Below are 21,957 nucleotides of genomic sequence, written 5' to 3' on the forward strand. Positions count from 1 at the left end.
ATGCCTTTAGAAGTATCCACAATGTTTTTCTTTCTTTTTTTGGTTTTTCAAGACAGGGTTTGTATGTGTAACAGTCCTGGTTGTTCTAGAATTCTCTTTGTATACCAAGCTGGCCTTGAACTCACTGAGATCCACCTTCCTCTGTCTCCCAAGTGCTGGGATTAATGGTGTGTGCCAACACCCCCGGTGTAGCCACAATTTTTGCAGAAAATCATTACAATCATCATTTCTGGTTTTCTTTTCTTGTTTTCTTTCTTGTTTCTTTGTCCTTTTATCCTTCCTTCCTATCTAAAAATACCAATTTTCCAAAGATTACATATTTAATGATGCTTTGTTGACTTAGAAATAGGCAGTAAGGATTTGTTACATATACACAAATGTTAATTTTAACTTTATGCTCTCTCTCTGTCCCTCTCTCTCTCTCTCTGTGTCTCTCTCTCTCTCTCTCTCTGTGTATGTGTGTGTGTGTGTGTGTGTGCACCTGTGCATTTGTGTGAGTGCCTTGACTTGCATGCAAAGGTCAGATAACAGCTTTCTGGTGCTTGTTGGTTCTTTACTCTGACCATGAAGTTTCCAAAGTTAAACTCAGTCTGTTTGGCTCAGCCATAAGTGCCTTTACTTGATGAGCCATTCCAAACTCACAAATGTTAATTTTAAAATCAAAATGTTGTTTACAGTTGTGTTCTTGAGAAATAATCATGGTTTATTGCAGTGTGAATATATTTAAAGTACTACTTCTGTGGTTGATAATGAAAGAACATTAATTAAACAGGCATTTTTGTTTATTCAGCTTTATTATATATGAATGCTAATCACAAGTGGTCAGGCATGAAGAAATCCCAGGATGAACTAAACTCTAGATACCCGAAGTCAGACAATTATTTCAATGGGTTATTTGCAGGCTTTGTCTGATAGAAACCTCAACATCCTGAAAAAAATAGATCACATTGAATGAATAAGTTTCTTTCCTCAACAAAGAGTATGTTTCGTTGTGCTATGTACATGAAAGTACATAATGCACTTATTATAATCTACTTTTAGGTCTGCCTAACCCACTTTTTACTAGTCCCCCTTTTCCTCTCCTCTGCTTTTTATTTTTTAGTTCATGATTTTGCATGTGAGTAGAAACTTGATATTTGCCTTTCTGCATCTGACATATTTTGTTTAGCATGATAATTTCCAGTTCCTGCAACTTTCTGAAAATTCAACTTTTCAACTTAGAAATATTTTTTCCCCACAAACACATCACCCACACATTCACCTCTGTTATACAGATGTGCAGTTAAAGCAAATACTCAAATAAAATCAGAGTATCTAGATTGCCAGTTGTTTTCTTTCCCATATCTGATTCTGCTGTGTTTATTTTTATTTTTTGGAAGCATTTTGTTGAGCAAGAGGGAAGAATGCATACATCAGAATGAGTTGAATTTGGATGACTTGGAGAGTGGGGGGCTGCTGCCTGCTGAGTACACTTTATGGGCCATGGAGTGCTATATGTGCCTGAAATAATTGAAATGCAAATGTGGGCATGCTTGCCATCAAAATGCTTGGCTAGATTAAGGGCTTGATTAGGATGGCTTTTCAACAAGTTGGAGTAAGCACATAATCAGAGCTTTGGTCTGGGAGGCCATATGGTCCATCTCAACTATCATAGGGAAAATTGGGTGTAATTTATCCTCAATTCAGTGTCCAAGAATTCAGTTTCAGCTTATTAGCCATGCAACAGAATGAAGCCCACAACTTGGGAGAGAATGTAGTGCTCACTTTTGATGATGTTGAATGGGCAGGAATGATGAAGTTTTCAACAGATACAGATGTCAAGGCTACTATTTCAATACGAACTTTCTTCTTTTGAGAAGTGGCTAAGTAGGCAGATTTGAGAGTGTATGTATGTGTGTGAAATCCATCTCAACATGAGCTACAGATGAAAAGGAATGTGCTTTAAAGTAAACTTGGGGCTCTGGGAGCTCAGATTGCCCACATTATGACTAGTAATAGCGAGATTTCTTTTCTGGGAAATTACATTCTTGCATACTTGTTAAGATAGCATTGCTGCTCCTTTACTTCCTGGCCTTTCTTCTCACAGGCCTCCAGATAAGTGTCTTTTAGTCACCAGATTAAAGGGAGAAGAGTAAAAAGAGATATTTTTGGAAGGATTTTGGTTAAGAATGATAAAAAGAAACTTGGCTTGACAAATATGCTATTGCTTTGTAATGTTATGAACAGGATGCAACATTTGTCCTTTAACATGAAAGAGCAAGATGGATAGCCCAAGTCTATGGAAGCTGCAAACCATCCTAGCATAGACTCTGAGAAGCAAATTTGCTTCTGATGTCAGAATTATACAAGGTGGAGTTGAAATGGGGGTTTAGTAATCTGAGCAGTGAAATCTACCAGCAGTGAAGGAACAGGGGCCCAGTTCCACACCCTGAGGGATTCTCTTAATCTTTTAAAGACTCCAATTGAGGCAAAACCAGTATTGCTGGCTTTGACAGAGAAAAGAGTGAGTGTGATCCTTCCTAACAAGTGCTACAGTTTCTTCAAAAGGTTTAAAATTGACTTCAAGTACAGGGGTTTAGAGAATAAGAGACAGTTCAGAAAAGAGGAAGCATGTATATGGGGTTCTCAAAGAGGAGATGAAGGAAGTATCTTTTATTGGCCATAGTACCATTTTGGTCCCTCTCAACTTCTCAAAGCGTTTTTAAGAAACTTGGTGCTTAGCTGACTTTTGGTACCTGTTCCCCATGCTGGATTATCTTGCTCAGCCTTTATACAGGGGGAAGAGCTTTGTTCTACCTCAATTTGATGTGACATCCTTTGTGTAAACCCATGGGAGGCCTGCCCCCCCCTTTTTTGTTTTTTTGTTTTTTTGAGACAGGGTTTCTCTGCAGCTTTTTTAGAGCCTGTCCTGGACCTTGTAGACCAGGCTGGCCTCGAACTCACAGAGATCCGCCTGCCTCTGCCTCCCGAGTGCTGGGATTAAAGGCGTGCGCCACCACCGCCCGGCGGCCTGCCCCTTTTTAAGTGGAGACTGAGGAGGAGTGGGTAGATGGGGAGATTGGTGGATGGGAGTGAGGGACAGGGAAAAAATGTGAGGAGAGGAGGGAGGTGAAACTGTGGTCAGTATGTAAAATAAAGGGAAAATGTTAATAATAATAATAATAATAATAATTCCTGGTCCCTTTAAGTTCCCTTGCCCTGGCAACAGTGAATGCATAGTCTGAACTGGCCATTCCCTGTGATCAGATTGGTGACTAATCCGTTGTCCATCCAGAGCCTGCATCCAGTGGGTGATGGAGGCAGATTCACATACCCACGCCAAACATTGGGCTGAGCTCAAGGAGTTGTGCTGAGGAGAGCAAAGAGGGATTAGAGGAACCCGGGGCGGCAGTGTCAGAGCTATTAAAGGAAAAAAAAAAAAACCCAAAAATGTACAGAGTCTGAGCCAAGGGAGCCTGCATGGAACCGACCTAGTAACTCTGCATATATGTGACAGCTATGTAGCTTGGTCTATTTGTGGAACTCCTGGCAATGTGATCAAGGATGTTTCTGGTGCTTTGGCTGGTTCTTGGGACCCGATTTCTCATGCTGTATTGTCTTACCTTGCCTTAAAACAGGGACAGGTGCTTGGTTTTATGACCACTTGATATTACATGTTTTACTGATGCCAGTGGGAGGTCTGTTTCTTTCTGAATGAATATGGAGGGAGGCTTGAGGCTGGGACAAAGAGGAGGTGGGGGAAAGGAGTAGGAAGATAGGGAGACTGCAGTTGGGATGTAAAATAAATAAATAAGTTGAAAAAAATCCCCATCTTTCTTTCACTTTTGATAGCCTGAATGATGTTTTTATCTTTAAGATAAAATTCTTGCTTCTCAGTTAGCGAGGGCTTTAACCAGATTCCTGGGCAAAAAGCATTTTTTCTTCTAATGTCTCAACAACGGTTTCTGTTCTTTCCTACCTTGACTATCTTATGGAAAATGTTGTCTGGTATGTACATGTTGATGTCTATAAAATGAAAGTTGTCTTTCTCTACTTGACAATGTACCAAACTCTGGATATCCAATGAGCTGAGAAAAGATGGTGGTGGGTCAGCTATGGGTTTGTGACCACTGAGTATGGTTGCAGGAATCAACTTAGTCAGGATTTGTCTTGGAGGCTGCCTGTTTTACATAGAGGATTAAGTACTAATGTAAGCATGAGTTTTTCATCCTGGGAAATGGATAGTGGATAGAGATCTCTACAACATATGTAGAAACTAAACCATTTTTAAAACATTATATTTATTTATTGTGTATACTATATTCTGCCTGCACGCCAGAATAGGGCATGAGATTTCATTATACATGGCTGTCACCATATGGTTGCTGGGAATTGAACTCAGTACGTCTGGAAGAGCAGTCAGTACTCTCAACTTCTGAGTCATTTTGTAGTGAAGCTTTTCAGATTTTCTTCTTGAAAACGATCACAATATTTTAGAACCCAGAAAGGCAATTTAAGAATATTACTATACACTTTAATTAGCTCTGAGGTAACTCTACAAATTGTTTATATCCATCTATTTGGCTATAAGATAGTTTCTACAAAATTAGTAATGAATGGTAGTAGGAAGAAAACAATTGACTTCCCTTGTTTGCAATTCCAGAGTTTTCTGTTCAGTGGTAGGACAGTTGATGTAATTACTGTTCCCCAAACACACTTTTCAACTGTATTTCCACTATGTGCATTCCTGGGTATAAAAAATCTAATGTAGTTATAGGTCTTTCCCAACTTTTTCTGAAAGCTATTATTCTAACAGAAACATCATTGTACTGATTCTTAGGATACCTTTGATCACATTAGGTGCCATACTGACATAACAAGAGATGCATATTTTAAGCTTTTAATTTTGCAGTTCTTTATACACATAGTGATAGTCATTGTCAAGGGTATTATAGAAAAGAAGTACTTTAGAAAAAGACTGTCAAATGTAATCAACTATATAAACAAATTAAAATATAAAACACATGCTAATCTCATTAGATGCTTGGAAAGCCTTTGAGAAAATCCAACACACTTCATGATAAAACGTTTTGGAGAAATCAGGATATAAGTTACATGCCTAAACATAGTAAAGGCAATTTACAGAAAGTCAATACCCAATTTTAAATTAAATGTAGAGAAACTCAAAGAAATTTCTCTAAAGTCAGGAACAAGGCAAGGCTGTCTACTCTTTCCATATCTTTCCCTATAGCATTTGAAGTTTTAGACAGAGCAATAAGACAACTGAAAGAGATCAACAGGATACAAACTGGAAATGAAGAAATCAAAAGAACATTATTTGCAAATGGTATAATAATATATACAAATGACGGTAAAAATTTCACCAGGGAACTCAAACAGCAAATAAATGCTTTTAGCAAAGTGGTTGGGCATAAAAGGAAACTAAAAAAAAAATAAAAATAAAAAATAAAAATCCAACCAATCAAAAAACAGATAAACAAAATCAATCAGTAGCTCTCCAACATAAAAACAGTAAATGGGCTGAGAAAGAAATTAGGGAAACAATACTCTTCACAATAGACTCGAATAATATAAAATATCTTGCTGTAACTAACCAAGCAAGTGAAAGACCATTATTGCAAGAACTTCAAGTCTTTGAAGAAAGAAATTAAAGAAGATATCAGAACATGGAAAAACCTCCCAAGCTCATGGAGCAGATTAACATAGTAAAAATGACCATTTTAACAAAAGCAATATAGATATTCAAAGTAATTCCCATCAAAATTCCAACACAATTCTTTACAGACCTTTAAAGACCAATACTCAACTTCATATGGAAAAACAAAAACCCAGGAGAGCTGAAACAATTTTATATAATAAAAGAACTTCCAGAGGTATCATTATCTCTGATTTTAAGTTGTGATACAGAACTATAATAGTAAAAATTGCCTAGCATTAGTATAAAAACAAACAGTTTGATCAATGGAATCAACTAACAAACCCAGACATAAATTTATATACCTATTGATTTTTTAATGAAGAAGCTGGAAATATACATTGGGAAAAAGCATCTTCAACAAACGGTGCTTGTTTAACTGATTGTTTGCATGTAGAAAAATGTAAATAGATCCATACTTATCATCTGCACAAAACTCAAGTTCAATTGGATCAAGGACAACATAAATCCAGATATATTGATCCTGATACAAGAGAAAGTGGGAAATAGCCTTGAACGTAGTAGCACAAAAGACAACTTCCCAAACATAACATTGATTGTGTAGGTACTAAGTTTGTCAATTAACTAATGGGACTTCATGAACCTGAAAAGCTTCTCTAAGGCCAAGGACACCATCAAAAAGACACAATGGTAGCCTACAAAATGGGGAAAGATTTTCACAAGCTCCATATCTGACAGAGGGTTAATATCCAAAATATATAAAGGACTCAAGAAATTAGACACCAGCAAACCAAATAATCTAATTAAAAAGGGGATACAGATCTATACAGAAAATTCTCAACAAAGGAAATATTTTGTGTGAGAGACACTTAAAGAAATGTTCAACATCCTTAGACATCAGAAAAACTCAGATTGAAATTATTCAGAGACTCCATCTTATACCTTTTAGAATGGCTAAGATCAAAACCATCAGTGATAGTTCATGCTAGAGAGAAAGTGACAAGAACTGGGGGGAGTGCAAAGTTTTGCAGCCATTTGGAAATTGATATGATGATTTCTCAGAAAAGCAGAAATTGATCTACCTCAATCTCCAATATACCACTCCTGGGCATATATCCAGAAGGTGCTTAATCATATCACAAGGACACTTGCTCAACTACATTCATTGCAGCTTTATTTATATTATCCAGAATCTAGGAACAGTCTAGATGTTCTTCAACCAAAGAATGAATAAAGAAAATGTAGCACATTTAAATAAGAGACTATTACTCAGATATTAAAAATACCATCATGTGCCAAGCAGTGGTGGTGCACACCTTTAATATCAGCACTCTAGAGGAAGAGGCAGGCAAATCTCTGTGAATTCAAGATCAGCCTGGTCTACAAGAGCTAGTTCCATGACAGGTTCCAAAGCTACAGAGAAACCCTGTCTTGAAAACAAACAAACAAACAAACAAACAAAAACAAAAAATCATGCAATTTGCAGGTAAATGGGGAAGAACTAGAAAAAAAGCATCCTGAGTGAGGTAACCCAGACCTAGAAAGACAAACATGAGCAGAGCCTTGCATAATTATTATCAGAGAGGCTTCATATAGTAATTGATAGAAGCAGAGGCAAAAACCCACAGCCAAACATGAGGAGGAGCTCAGGAAATCTTGCTGATGATGATGAGGATGGATCAAGGGTACCAGAAGAAAACATACAGAATCAACTAAACTTGGCTTATAGGAGTTCACAGGGATTAAACCAATAATAAGAGAGCCTGCATGAGTCTGATCTAGGTCCTTTGCTTACACTTTATGTTTGAGTAGCTTGGTATTCTTTTGGGATCTAATGGTGGGACTAGGGGCTCTTTCAGACTCTTTTCTCTGCCTTTGGGACCCTTTTTCTCCTACCTGTATAAATTAGCTCAATTTGAGAAATAAACAGGCTAGCTAAAGGAGAAAACATTTATATTTTTATTTAATATAAAGGGAAAACTCACAAAATAGGAGCAAGAAGTGCCTTGTGGGAATCATACAGAGAGAGTGCATCTGGGCTGTGCACCCATTTTCTCCGGGTCTCAGAAAGCCATGCTTTAACTTGGATTTAAGTCTTCAAAATAATTGGCTAACAATGTTTCCTCATCACCTCCCCCTTTTGTCAAAACAAGAGCAATTCAAGCCCAATACAAAACTATGATAGTAGAAACAGATATCAAGTATAAAATTACAAACATCATAAGCAATCTGATAAAATAGCTTTGCGTAGGTGTGCAAATATTGTAAACAGAAATAACAAATATAATTTGAACTTGTATCAATATACAAAAATTATATCACTGTAAATTATCCATAAATATTAGCTCACAAGTATTCATTCCATTACCTACTCTTATTATCCCCCAGGGTTTTTTTGAACCTACATAGTTTCCACCCCAACCCTCTACATTATAAAAGTAATAATCAATAACCCCTAAATGGTGTTCCCAACCCTGAGGACAAACTTTTTTGGGAGAGGGGAATGTCATCCTCTAGAATTGCTTCCAGCTATCATGGGGCAATGCTGTCTTTATAGGATCCTGCAAAAGTAAAGTGATGCTTAAGTTTCAAGATCACTGTCTAGTATAGTTGCAAATAATTTCCAAGCAATAAATAGGGTCTTTTCCAAAGTTCTTATTTGGAGTTCTGGTCAGCACATCATAAGAAGGCGCACCATTTCAGCAGCTGGTACCTAAAAATATGGTCTTATAGTAGCGCTATCAGCATCATGATGTGATCTCAGCAGATGGAGTTGTTCCTGTTAAGCCCCATCTTCTTCCTGGAAACTTGAAAGATTACTGCAGGAAAAGGATATGTAGAAAATGCTATTGTTCATCATAGAAAACTTAAACATTATTCCTATAGACATACATTCAATAAAGATTATGATATAGACAAAATAGACTTGGAGAAAGTAAAATTTTTCCCAAAGTCTTCCTTCTGTCCCATACCAGATGGCTTCTGATGAGACAGAAACTTTGAATGTTTCTTTTAACAACATGCTTGGATTTAGAGAAATACAGAGCCATTGTCCAATTCCAAAGCCAGCTCTCTCCATATATATATATATATATATATATATATATATATATATATATATATATATATATTGATCACCTGTCCTCATAAGTCATATTCCTTTTTCTCAATGATCCTCCTTATTGGATAGTTATTTTTCCTTCTGTCAGCATCCAAACAGGGTCTTTTGAATTTTTGAAGATGAGTATTTTCCTGTAAAGACAAGAGCAAAAACTTTCCCCAACCCTGTGTGGTTTTCTTACCACCTGTATGGTTGTCACCATTGTGGATGAGCTGTCATTTCTTTTTTTCAAAGCAAATCTTTATTAATTTTAATTTCCCTGTGGAAATAAGAGCAGAATCCCTTCCCCAGCATAGCACATCTCTTGGTTTCCATTGTGAGGACAACACATCCTTGAAATACACTGGTTGATTCAATTCAGAAGTTTTTTTCCCATTATCCAATGTCTCTCTGCTGCTTTTATTCCTTTCTCATTTGCATTAAGAAAATTCAAGGTTAATAAAGCATTATGCAATCTATCTGTGGATATTTTCCATTCCTTTCTGTTTGTTTAGCATATTCTTCATAGTTAGATTTAAGCTTTCTATAGCTGCCTGAGCTATGAGATTATTTGGTATACCTGTTATGTGCTTTATATTATAATAGTCAAAGAGGTTTCATTTTCTTAGATACATATGGTGGATCATTGTCTGTCTTTATTTGTGCAGGAATAACCATTATGACCATACCTTCTAATAAGTGCAAGATTACTGAGTCAGCCTTTTCCATGCTCAAGGCAATTGCCCATTGAAAACCTGATTATATGTCTATGGTGTGGTGTACATATTTTAGTATTCCAAATTCTGTAAAGTGGAACACATCTATCTGACAGATATCATTCCTTTGAGTACCCTTTGCATTACTCCCTGCAGGCAATGGTGTTTGGTTATAGAATGAGCAAGTAGGACATCTCTTTATTATTTCCTTAGCTTCTTGCCATGTAACAAGCTTTAAACCTTTGCTATTGACATGATGTTTTCTATGAAATTCTGAGGCCTGCAATGCAGTTCCAATCAATAATTTATCAATTTCTACATTACCTTGTGTAGAGGACCTGACAGACTTGTATGGGATTGGATATGTTTTATGTATATAGGACAAAACCTATTCCTGATTATGTCTTGTACCTGAATGAATAATGAAGTCAATTCCATATCATCTGGTATAAATTCAGCAGTTTCAATATGTAAGACAACTCTTTCTGCATATTGTGAATGAATAACTACACTGAGAAGTTCTTTAAAATTCCTTAGTACCATAAAAATAGCATATAATTCTGCCTTTTGGACAGAATTATAAGTGCTTTGTTCCACCTTACTTAATTGTTTTGATTTGTAAGCTGCTTTCCATGATTTATTTGCATCAATATAAAATGTTTGGGATTCAGTTATTGGTGCATCACATACAATTTGGAGAAGAATCCAAGAAGTCCTCTTTATAAGGTTAAGTCTATTGCTTTTGAAAATTGTTCTTAATTTCTCCCCCAAAATTAGCACAAGCCCTTTGCCATGGTTCATTGTCTTCCCATAACTTCTTTATTTCATCAATAGTAAAAGGCACTATAATCTCTGTGGGTCTATAACTCCCAATTGATGAAGTCTCAATTTGCCTTTTTATAATTAATTCAGAGATTTTTCCATATAAGTTTTTAATTTTTCACTAGTTTTTTGTGGGAAAAAGATCCATTCTATGATAATATCATCCCTCTGCATTAAAATTCCTGTAGGAGAAATTCTGGAAGGCAATATGATAAGAAAACAGGTAAAATTTGGATTCACCCTATCCACATGTGCTTCCTGTAATTTCTTCTCAACAATTGTCAATTCCTTTTTTGCTTCAGCTGTTAATTTTCTGGGACTATTTAAGTCTTTATCACCATCTAACATTTTATTTAAATGTATTATTAGATCAGGTGTTATTCTAACAGCTGATTATAGACTGAAAATGTCTCTTAATAATCTATGAAAGTCATTAAGAATACACAACTGGTCTCTCCTAATTTGTGCCATTTGTGTACTAATTTTCTGTAAGCCTATTCTGTAACCTAGGCAATAAACAGAATCTCCGTTTTGAATATTATCAGGAGCAATTTGTATTCCCCATTTAGGTAAAACTTTCTTCTTCAAACATTCTTTCTAAAGTATTTGCATTTGAATCAGATAACCAAATGTCATCCATGTAATGGTAGATTATAGACTTAGGAAATTGCTTACATATTCTTTCCAATGGCTGACTGACAAAGTATTGGCACAGGGTGGGGCTATTGAGCATTCTCTGTGGGAGGGTGGTTCATTGATATCTCCTAGTAGGCTGAGAATCATTATAAGTAGACACTGAGAAGGCAAACTTTTCTATATACTTTTTCTTGTAAAGGTATAGTGAAGAAACAATCTTTTAAATCAATAACTATGAAAGGTTATCCTTTTGGTAACAGAAAAGGCAGAGGACCATATTTTAGAGGGCCCATAGGTTGAATAACCTTTTTGATAGCTCTAAGATCTGTCACCATTCTCCATTTTCCAGATTTCTTTTTAACAACAAATACAGGAGAATTCCAAGGGATGATATATTCTTCAACATGGCAAGCATGTAGTTGCTCTTGTACCAGCTGTTCTAAAGCCTGCAGCTTTTCTTCTGTTAGAGACCACTATTTAACCCATATTAGTTTCTCACTCAACCATTTTAAAGGTAAGGCCATTAGTAGCTTTGAAGGTTTGTCAGTTTCTTTGTGTTCTTGTACAGACTAAATGGCTGGTGACCTTTGTCTATAATATCTTCTAATATCTTCCCAGAAACATATATTTTTGGGGCTACAGAAATGTTAATCTGGGTATTCCATTGCTGCAATAGGTCATGTCCCCACAAATTCACTGCAATATTAGCTATAAATGGCCTCAGTCTTCCTTTCTGCCCTTCTGTCCCTATACATTCAACCCATCTCATGCTTTGTTTTACTCGAGATAGGGTTCCAGTTCGTAGGAACTGAACATCTACTTGAAGAGGCCAATTCAGATGCCAAGATTCTGGAGTAATGATACTTAATCTGTACCCATGTCCAGTAAGCCTCCAATAAAAATGCCACTTATATATACTCTTTGCTTTGGTCTTTGATTATTTATAGAATTCTGTCAGAATATTTGTTCCCTATGTCCTATTGCAGTGTTTGATTTGTCCTCGACATCTATTCCATCATCTAGAACAGTATGGTTATTTACAGAAGTCTGTGGATTTTTTAATTTTTCCAGTGAGACACATTCTCCACAGTAACTGGGAATGATTGGATGTGCTGAAGTGTATGATGAAGAGTTCATGATGGTTCAAAACTACACAAAGAACTCTCACTCCCCCAGTTTTTCTCATTTGCCCAGATTGCCTTTTCTGTCTTTTGTTGACCTACATTCATTGGTCCAATGTCAGCCTTTGCCACACCTCCTACATATATACCTGAAGGCTAAATCCTCCTATTCTTGCCATTCCCAGAGGAGACATTATTCTTAGGAATTCCCTGTCTACAGTCCTTTCTCAGAAGTCCTATTCTACCACACTTAAAGCATTTGGTATTTTGATGTCTCTTCATACCATTGAAAATTGCTTCTCCTATACAAGCTCCAATACTTTACTGGAGGTGCTGAAGTATATGATGAAGAGTCCATGATGCTTCAACACAAAGAACTCTGGGCAACTGAGAAAAACTATGGGAGTGAGATGTTGTTTTGGCCAGTGTTCTATTGCTGTGAAGAGATACCACAACCACAACTCTTATAAAAGAAAGCATTTAATGGGGACTTGCTTAAGGTTTCAGGTGTTTAATCTATTATCATCATGGTGATAGAGAACATGGCAGCGGGCAGGTGTGATGAAGTAATTGACAGCTGTATCCTGCTCCACAAGCCAAGAAAAATGGACACTGGGCCTTCTCTGAACTTTCAATAACTCAGAGTTCACCCCCATTGATACACTTCCTCCAACAAGGACACACCTCTTAAATCTATGAGCCTATGGGTGCCATTCCTATTCAAACTACCACAGAGGTAATCCTCCCCAGGGAAGAGCACACCAAAGGTTCCCCAGTAACAAATTATTAACCTAGAAAACGTACATATAAGCAACATTACACAGATTGAACAGGTTATATTTAGGAAAAATATCTATATGATATTTACCATCTCATTTTACCTCATATTAATTTCACTGAAAACTTCAAAACTCAAAAGCACTTGTAAGTATTCTGATCTTTTTCCCTCATCCCTCCTGGCTTTAACTCTTACTCATTGATCTTACTTTCTTGACCTATTTCTAATCATGTAACATACCAAATTTCTCCCCCAAATACCATGTCATGCATATGAAGAGCAGAGAGCAACTTGATAGAATGGATTCTCTCTTCAACAGTGAGCATCTCAAGAATCCAACTCATGTCAACAGTCTTGGAAATGAGTGTATTTTATCAGCTGAACTATCTCTTATGCCCTTGCTTGATGGCCTTTAGTTAAACAAATTTTATTTCATTTTATTTTAACTAGAAAATAAAATATTCCACTTAGAACCTTTGATTTTCTCTCTTATTCTTTCTAACCTCAATGAGACAAAATAGCAGTTTTTGCAAACAAAATTAGCTTACAATCTTGCTCACAGATAAGTAAACATAATTTCTAATAATTTCCTTCAGATTTAAAAAAAATGTGCAATGGAAACTGTGCTTTTCTATGCTGACATGCTTGAAAAAACTTTCAAAATTTTCTGCATTTGTAATTGTGACACATGACAGACTGACAAATATTTCCAAATAGGCAATGTTTTATTACCTTTCCTATTTTAGAAATCTCCACATTCTATTATTCAATATTTTAGGTTGCTTCTTATTCTGGCTTTCCAATATACCTGAGAGATAATATAAATTGGAAGAGCAGAGGTGATATACTAAAATGAACCTAAAGAATCTCAGTGACTGGTTTCAGCAGCTTTGCTGGAAGGGAACTAATAGTGTTATAAAATTGAATTCTTATATGAAAAGAAAAACAAATAAGGAAAATAGCATGAACTGTGCAATTCCTTGACAGGTAAAGTAATGGATTTGACAATTTTGTCATGAAATCATAAAGCTCCAATTATGTTCAGGGCACTAGAACCATTTTAAGATAACAAATTGGGGCTTCATTCAGCCACTGTCAAATCACTCAATGTCCTCTCTGAGTCAATGACTAGTTTAACAGTGAAGGTGGTAAGTGGGGACAATTTATATATCTTGACACAATGTAGACATTCAGAATGGAATTATAATTGTAGAAATATTGTTTAATGATGGAATATATCAAGAGAGCTATTGTAATTAATTATACTCATGTCATTTTTGAAAAGCAAATTGATGATCAGCAAAACCTGAGGCCTGTAACCTGACAGACACTATGCCCATGGTAGGTGGGACAGTTTGTTTTGTTCTAAATCATAGTAAGAAAAATAGTGAATTTAATTTACCATGTAAATTAAAATAAAAACAAGTACAGTAATTTCCAATGTGTCATTCCAGGTATTTTCTATAATTTTACATTATAACATTTGTTTCTACTTATGCAAAATCAAAAGGCTAAATGCTTGATACATGCAGATGTTTATATAGCTGGATTAGATACAATGAAAAAGTGTTTCACTACATGATAGTGTAAAGTTGTTTTGCACTGATTTACAGCCCTTTGCTTATTTAATTTCTGCCAAGAAACTTTGAGCCTTTCAGAAAAAATTAGTGCAAATTAATAATTATCTTGATTTACCTAGTAATGTGCTGTTTGTTCTCAGAGAATTCTAGCCATTTAGAGGTTGATAGAATGGACATATTTAATCATTTTTAATGAATAATCATTAGGTTATCATATTAAAAGCATATTCATGGGAATAAATATCTAGGTGTTTCTGTAGGTTTATTTATTGTTGAGTATTGGATCAAAGTGGTCTATCAACCATTCAACAAACCATTTGAGCCATAAAGTAAGATTGTACACATGGTTCTCTCTCCTCCACTGCAATTCTCTTTCCCATGTTCCTATACTAATTTCCTAACCTCTCAGTTTATTCCAAATGAAGCAAAGATGTCTGAAGAGTCAAAGCTAATTTCAGAAATGAGAAAAAATAAAACATTTATCTTTTTGGATTTGGACCTCTTTAGTCTTAATCTTTGTTTCCACCTCTAGCTACTTATTAATTTCATAATTTTACTTTTATTAAGAGCTAAGTAATATTACACTACGTTAGTATACCGTATACCATATTTACATTTTCCCTTCATTAGTTGCCAGATATTTAGGTTGCTACCCTTTCCTGGCTATTTGGAATAGGATAGCCATGGATATGGATGAGCATATCCATTGTACAGTAGCATATAAAGTCCTTGAGTGTATCAAGAGTGGTATAGTTGGATCATATGGAAGTTATATTTTTAGAATTTTACACAAACTCTAGATTAATTTCTATAGAAAGTGGTTGTACCAGTTTGTACTCCTACCAGTAGTGAACAAACTTTCTGATTTTACCACATTTGTCATCATTAGTGGTCTTCTGTCATCCTCCTCTTCTTCATCCTTCTTTATCTTAATCATTCAGAGTGAGTTAAATTAAATTTCATTGTGTATAATTATAATTTGCATTTCCCTGATAGCTGAATATGCTGAACATTTAAAAAAAATTCTTAATCATTTGTATTCCATCTTCTGAGAACTGTTCCATGTATGACTTTAAAATGGTTTGTTTGTTTTCTTGATGTTTAGATTTTTTTAAATTTTTATAAAAAATTCTAGATACTCACATACTGAAAGACATAAAGATGCTGAAGTTTTTTTTTCCATTCTGTAGTCTGACTTTTTATTTGAATGGTGTTGTTATATTTGCTGCATGTGAGGGACCAGCCTGGACAAAAACACCTCTTGCCAGGGTAGGGGCCTGAGGATTTAGAAATATTAGTAAAGAATATGAGCACAATTGATAAATAATAAAACAAAAATCACAGAACAGTACCAGGAGGGCATTCTAGTTGATACTGAAATCATCCTTGTTTGTTTTTCCATATGCTTTTATACCCAATACAAAAAGGAAAAGAAAATGACAAAAGACTTCTTTAACGTGTTACAAAGGACAAGTCAAACAATTTATTGCTTTAACACTATGAGGCATCAAGTCATTAGCATTCTGTTGTTTAGGAAGTGAAGCTACTCTAGACCAAGTGTCCTGAAGTCAGCTACTCCCTAGGTAACCTCATATTACAAAAGAAGGAGCAGAAGTAGGTTTACATATCCTGACCATCTGTCAGAATAGAAATAGGCTCACATTTTTGGGCCTTCACAATTCCTCCTTTTTTATTAATTCTTTTAAAAGCGCTTCTGCAACAGGACAGATGATTATATATGTCTTAGGTGAACACTTCCTGTATCCCAGACTTACCTATCTTTGGTACATGCATTCCAATCATACATGTTCATGTCTTAGGTACCTGGGAGGAAATGCGATCAAACCCGTTTTTCACTGCCAACCTCTGTAAGCAAAGGGTTAAGGGAGAAAGTACCTCTGTGCTCTGAGTCTCTGAGCCAAGTTTCTGTCAAGTGAGATCATCTGCAATTAGATAATGTTTTGTGAATATACATGCTCCTATAGCTACAGTCTCCTAATTAAAGGGGTGGATAATCACCAGGGTTTGGAATGCCCTTTTCAATTGATCTAGAGTGTTTCTTAACAGTTGTTAGCTGTACCAAAATCTAAATTTCTTATCAAATATGCCAAGTCCACAAACTCATTGGAAATGTCAAACTTTTCTTAATATCTTATAGTGAACTAAAGCAGTTACAAACATTACCAGGTCAATAACATAATTCTAGAGTGGAAATTAACAACAAGCACACAATTTCTCACATCACAATTCTCTTAAGTCTATTCTAATCAGAAGACAAGAAAAGGTTTCTCTGATGGGTGAAAGTCCAATTATAATTCTGCTTTTAAGTAATTGTCACAATGTTTGAGCAACGGCAAAATACCTTTAGGCTATCCTCCTAATATTTGAATAGGGGCTTCAGTCACTCCTTTTAATGAGTCCTTTTTCCCCTGAGGGGAAAATTGAGGTCTCAGTTCTCAAGTCCTAATGTCCTATAATTCAAACAGCAGATTGAATACCATACTGTCAAAATGAGTTGTATCCCAAAGAGCAAAACAGTCAAATGCTCAGTCTGTGTTTCTGGTCTGGCTTCAAGGTAAACAGGACTCCCTGGGTCTGGAAGTTTGTACAGCAAGTCCATCAAGAAAACTAGGATCACCAGTCCTCACCACCATCTTCTTTCCCTCTCAGACTGCAGCATGTTGTTGTGAGTCAGGAACACTGGTTCAGGTACCCCTTTCCTTGGCCTGCAGCATGGTGGTATGAGGAAATCAGGTTGACAGGTTCGGGAACCTCTTTCTGCTTCTCCCATGGAGTTATCAGTGGTCACAGCATCATCGGGGCTGGTACTCCTCTCTTGTATACATAGACATTTCATCCAGCTTTATTTTCTTCCTGTGAAAAAAAGTGCAAACATACCCCAAATTAATAGAGGGTCAGATCCTTTCCATAATCCACTGCAAAGGTCTTTTCACCTTTCCTTAGCAAAGGTTGCCTTGGTGCCATCATGCCAAAATCTGTCTGAAGCAGATTGCTCATGTATGTACATCAGAATTCTAGAAGTTTAGCATAAAAAGTGCACGGTTTAAGGCATTATGTGGTACTTAAGTATATAATTCTCCTGATTTTATCTTTCGAAGTTGTGTTTTCAAGGAGCCATCGGCACACTCCATTATTCCTTGTTTTTGAGGATTATAAAGAATACCTGTCTTGAGTTCGATATTCCATTTGGAACAAAACTGCTGAAGTGCCTTCGAACATATCTGGAAACATTATCCATCTTTATGATTTTTGGCGTCCCCATGTATGAGAAGTATTTTAAGCAATGAGTTATTTCATGTTTAGTGGCTTCTCCAGTTAGTGCAGTGGCCATCACAAATCCTGAATATGTATTGATTATCGAATGCATGTATCTTAATTTGCCAAACTCTGCAATATGAATAACATCCATTTGGCATAGGAAGTAGTCCTCAGTGATTTACTCCCAGATGGGGTACAGGTAGAATTGTGGGCATACATAACATTGCTCAACAATTTGGTGAGCAGCTTCTCTTGTTAATCTAAACTGTTTTCATAAACTTATACTATTTTGATGTTGCAGAGCATGCAATCACTGGCCATGCTCAACTTGAGATAAAGAGATTATTTTTGTAAGTTTATTAGCTAAAGCATTACCTTCAGCCAATGGACCAGGAAGATTTGAATGTGTACTGATATGCCCCACAAAGCATGGCAACCTTCTTTGTTGTATGAAATTTTGAATTTACTGGAACAGCATATTAACTTGGTTATTGCTGCTTCCAATATATGGGATAGTCTCTAGGATTTGGAGAACATTAAATATATATTATCTATAAGTATATAGATTAAACACCTTATTTGCAAAACGTTAAAACACTATAGCTACAGCTTGCAGCTTGACTATCTGAGCTGAGGCAGGTTCTGTTTGTACTACATGTCCCTCACCATTAACCACAAATACAGCTCTGCCACTGGAAGAACCAACTGTATAAATTAACAAGGCATCCTTTAAGGGATCTTTTGCTATAAGTTTAGGAAAAATAAAGGAATATAGTTGTGCAAGTTGCAGCAACAGATTCGCTGGGAAAAGATTATGAGTCTGGCCTTAAATTGAGTAAACACAATTCCCTAAGAATAACTATTTTGAAATAACCAATCAGTCTGTTGCTTAGTATAAGGCACGTTGATTATAGCCAGTTCTCTGCCAAAATATTTCCTAGATTCCATCCTGTTCTTCTGTGCTAAGCAAGCTACTGCTTCAAAAATAAGTGTTTAATACCTTAGCTGGTGAAATAGTAAGGTGCAGCCGTAAAAGCGGCCATTTTGCCATAACACTGCTGTAGGAGTAAGTTTTGTAGGTAATATACATGCTTGCCAAGGTCGATCATAAATAATATAATGGACTTGCTGCTTCTGTATAGCATATTCTACCTTGGTGAGTACCTTTCTAGCAGCTTCTGTAAGCTGTCTGCTGGAATTTGGATCACTGCTCCGTTTAAGAATTCCACTTAGTGGCTCAAGATCTCCTGTAGGACATTAGGACATTTTAAATAAGGTTTTTGCCATCAGATGTTTTATTAAAAATTTGTAAGCTATCTTTCTAATCCAAGGTACAAGTCTACCTAGCTGAAAGATTTAACTTGTACATTTTCATTTTCACAGACACTTGACTGGCTTGAAGCTGCAGTTTTCTGAGGCTACTTTTTTTTTCAGCTCGGGTATCGGATTAGGCTAGGCTCATAGCAGAAGCTGGAGTGGCAGTAGGGTGAAAGTCATGCTCCCTCTGCCGCTTGGCTGTCCCACCTGGGTACATGGGACTAGGCAGTCGGTCCCTCATTGTCTGTTGTGCCTGGGCACAGATCATGCTTTTTAGATTTAGCAGTCCCATCAGAGGATGGTCTTAGAGGCGACTGACAGATTTATAGGATCTCAGGTGTCTGCCATTATAGCTGCTCAAAGACTGTAGTAAGACCACAAACTTAGGCTCCTATAGCCTCACTGATTCATACTATCCTTGATTTTTTATTTTAAATTTTGTAATAACAAAATTAGAAGAATTCATAAATATTCTCTGTTAAAGCCATAGATTCATCCATTATAGGTTCTTTGACGCATGGGTCAGTTAGCCTCTAGGCATTTCCATTGAGGGCTGCTAACTGTGGGAGGTACAGCCCTTTAAACTTTGTCTCCAGTCTTTCCTGGCTCCAGCGCACAGCGTAGGTCAGATTAAGGTGGCTACAGGGCATGTGCGTGACTGCGACAATCTCAGTGGTAGTCTAAGTCACTGTTAGACGAAATGCCACATTGCCTTCACTCTTCCCACCCACCCAGTAGCAACAGAGGCTGTGGCTAGGTGGCCAGAGCACCACAGCTTGCAGGGATGAAGGTGAGGCCACCCTTTGGCTTCTGGAGCTTCTGGAGTCCTGGAGCTGCCGAAAGGTGGTAGCGGATACGCTGCCAGCACAGGAGAGGGAATATAATATTTACAAACTCTAAATATTTCTGCCTTTGTCTTTGCTCCACTTCAGCTCCTCTAGCTATCAGAACACATCCAGGCAACTGTACAAATAGTTGGATACTATTTCCTTGTCCCATATTTACAAATATTTACAGTTTTACTTCTGATTTTTCCCCCACCTTTCTCTTTCCTTTTTTATTATCTACTATTTATTTTCGAGCGCTCATTACTCACCTCTCCACCCGTGGTGCAATTTTCTCGCAAGGTCCCTCACATACTCCCTTGCACACCCGGCCACACTTCTGTGCATTTCAGGGTTCAACATTTGCCCCAACGTTGTGGCACCATATGTTGGGGAACAGCCTCGCCAAAACACCTCTTGCCAGGGTAGGGGCCTGAGGATTTAGAAATATTAGTAAGGAAAATGAGGACGCCTGAAAGATTAAAACAAAAACCATAGAACAGTACCGGGGGGACGTTCCTGTGAATACTGAAATCATCCACGTTCATTTTTCCGTATGCTCTTATACCCAATACAAAATGGGGAGGAAGGCAACAAAAGACTTCTTTAACACGATACAAAAAAAAAAACAACTTGCACAGTTCATTGCTTCAACGCATTGAGGCATCAAGTCATCAGCATTCTGTTGTTAGGCAGTGAAGCTACCCTAGACCAACTACCCTGAAGGCAGCCACTCTCCAGGTAACCTCATATCAGCAGAAGTACGTTTGCATATCTTGCCCATCCGTCAGAATGGAAATAGGCTAATATTTTGGGGCCTCCACAGCTGTGCAGAATCTTTAGTTTCATGAAATCTCATTTGATAATTGTTGATCCTTATATAGCCCAGTCAGGAAAATACTTGCCTTGAAAGGATCAGATCTGAGTACTGTCTTTGGTACCCACATCATAGAGTTAGAGGTAGTTCTACGCTCTTGTTATTCTACCACTAAGAAAGTGAGACAGGTGTTTTCAGGAGCCAATATAACCTACTCAATAAATTCAAAATAAGTGAGGTAGTCTTTCTCCTAAGAAAGGTGGACTTAACCTGAGTAATTACAGCTGAATCGGTTTCTGTTATACATACACACACACACACACACACACACACACACACACACGTGCACCAGCACACACATGCATGTACACGCAAAGACGACAAAATAAGTGAAATTATGAAGTGCTGGAATTCATTACGGATTAATCAAATTTTAACGTCATGTTTTTTATTGTTTACCAAACAGAATCTTTCTCAATGACCTTGCTCTCTTAGTGCCATGATGTCAGAGATGCTGAACTCACAAACCAGGTTCTCTCTCTCTCTCTCTCTCTCTCTCTCTCTCTCTCTCTCGCTCTTTCTTGCTCTGTATCCCGCTCATCCTCCCTTTATCCCTTCCTCCCTCCCTCTCTCTCTGTTTTTAGCAGAATACCAAAGAAATGACACAGAAATAGTTCAGAGGATCCTGCCATTAAAAGAGCTGCAGAAGCACAGTTGTTTTGGTGTGATATCAAAAGGGATCTGTGCAAATATTATTCACATATGCAAGTGTGTGTTGTTAATGCTTTCAAGCTTTGAAAACAGGACAATTTTGGAAAAGGGGCTATTTCATGTTAAATAAATAGGAATAATAATTTGTGCACCAGTCTGTTGTTATATGTTGATAATATTATTGTTTTGATTACTTTTTGTTGCTTATAATGTAGGGGAAAAACTTATGTGAGGAGGCATGGCTGACTTTAACAGAAATCAAAAATATTATTTTATCCTTGACCCACAGTCACAGTGCCATGTGGGAAGACTCTGCGCATTGGTAAATAGCTGCTGTGCTTTCTAAAACCTGTGCTATCTGGTCTATTCCCCAAATTCTAGGAACTTTAAAGAACAGTTTAATTTATAGAATATAATTCAGAATTACAAAATAAATGTATTAAATAAATGAGAATGAATATTAGGGGGTCAAGTGTTATTTTCATCAACATGAAAAATCTGTTCCCAATAGTGAACGGAAGAAATGTGGTTGCCTTGGCCTCTTTTCTTTGATGTCTAAGAAATACCACTCATCTAGACAGATGAAATTCTGTGACCCTG

Source organism: Arvicola amphibius, chromosome 2 (genome assembly GCF_903992535.2).
Source record: "Arvicola amphibius chromosome 2, mArvAmp1.2, whole genome shotgun sequence".
NCBI classification, from domain to species: domain Eukaryota; kingdom Metazoa; phylum Chordata; class Mammalia; order Rodentia; family Cricetidae; genus Arvicola; species Arvicola amphibius.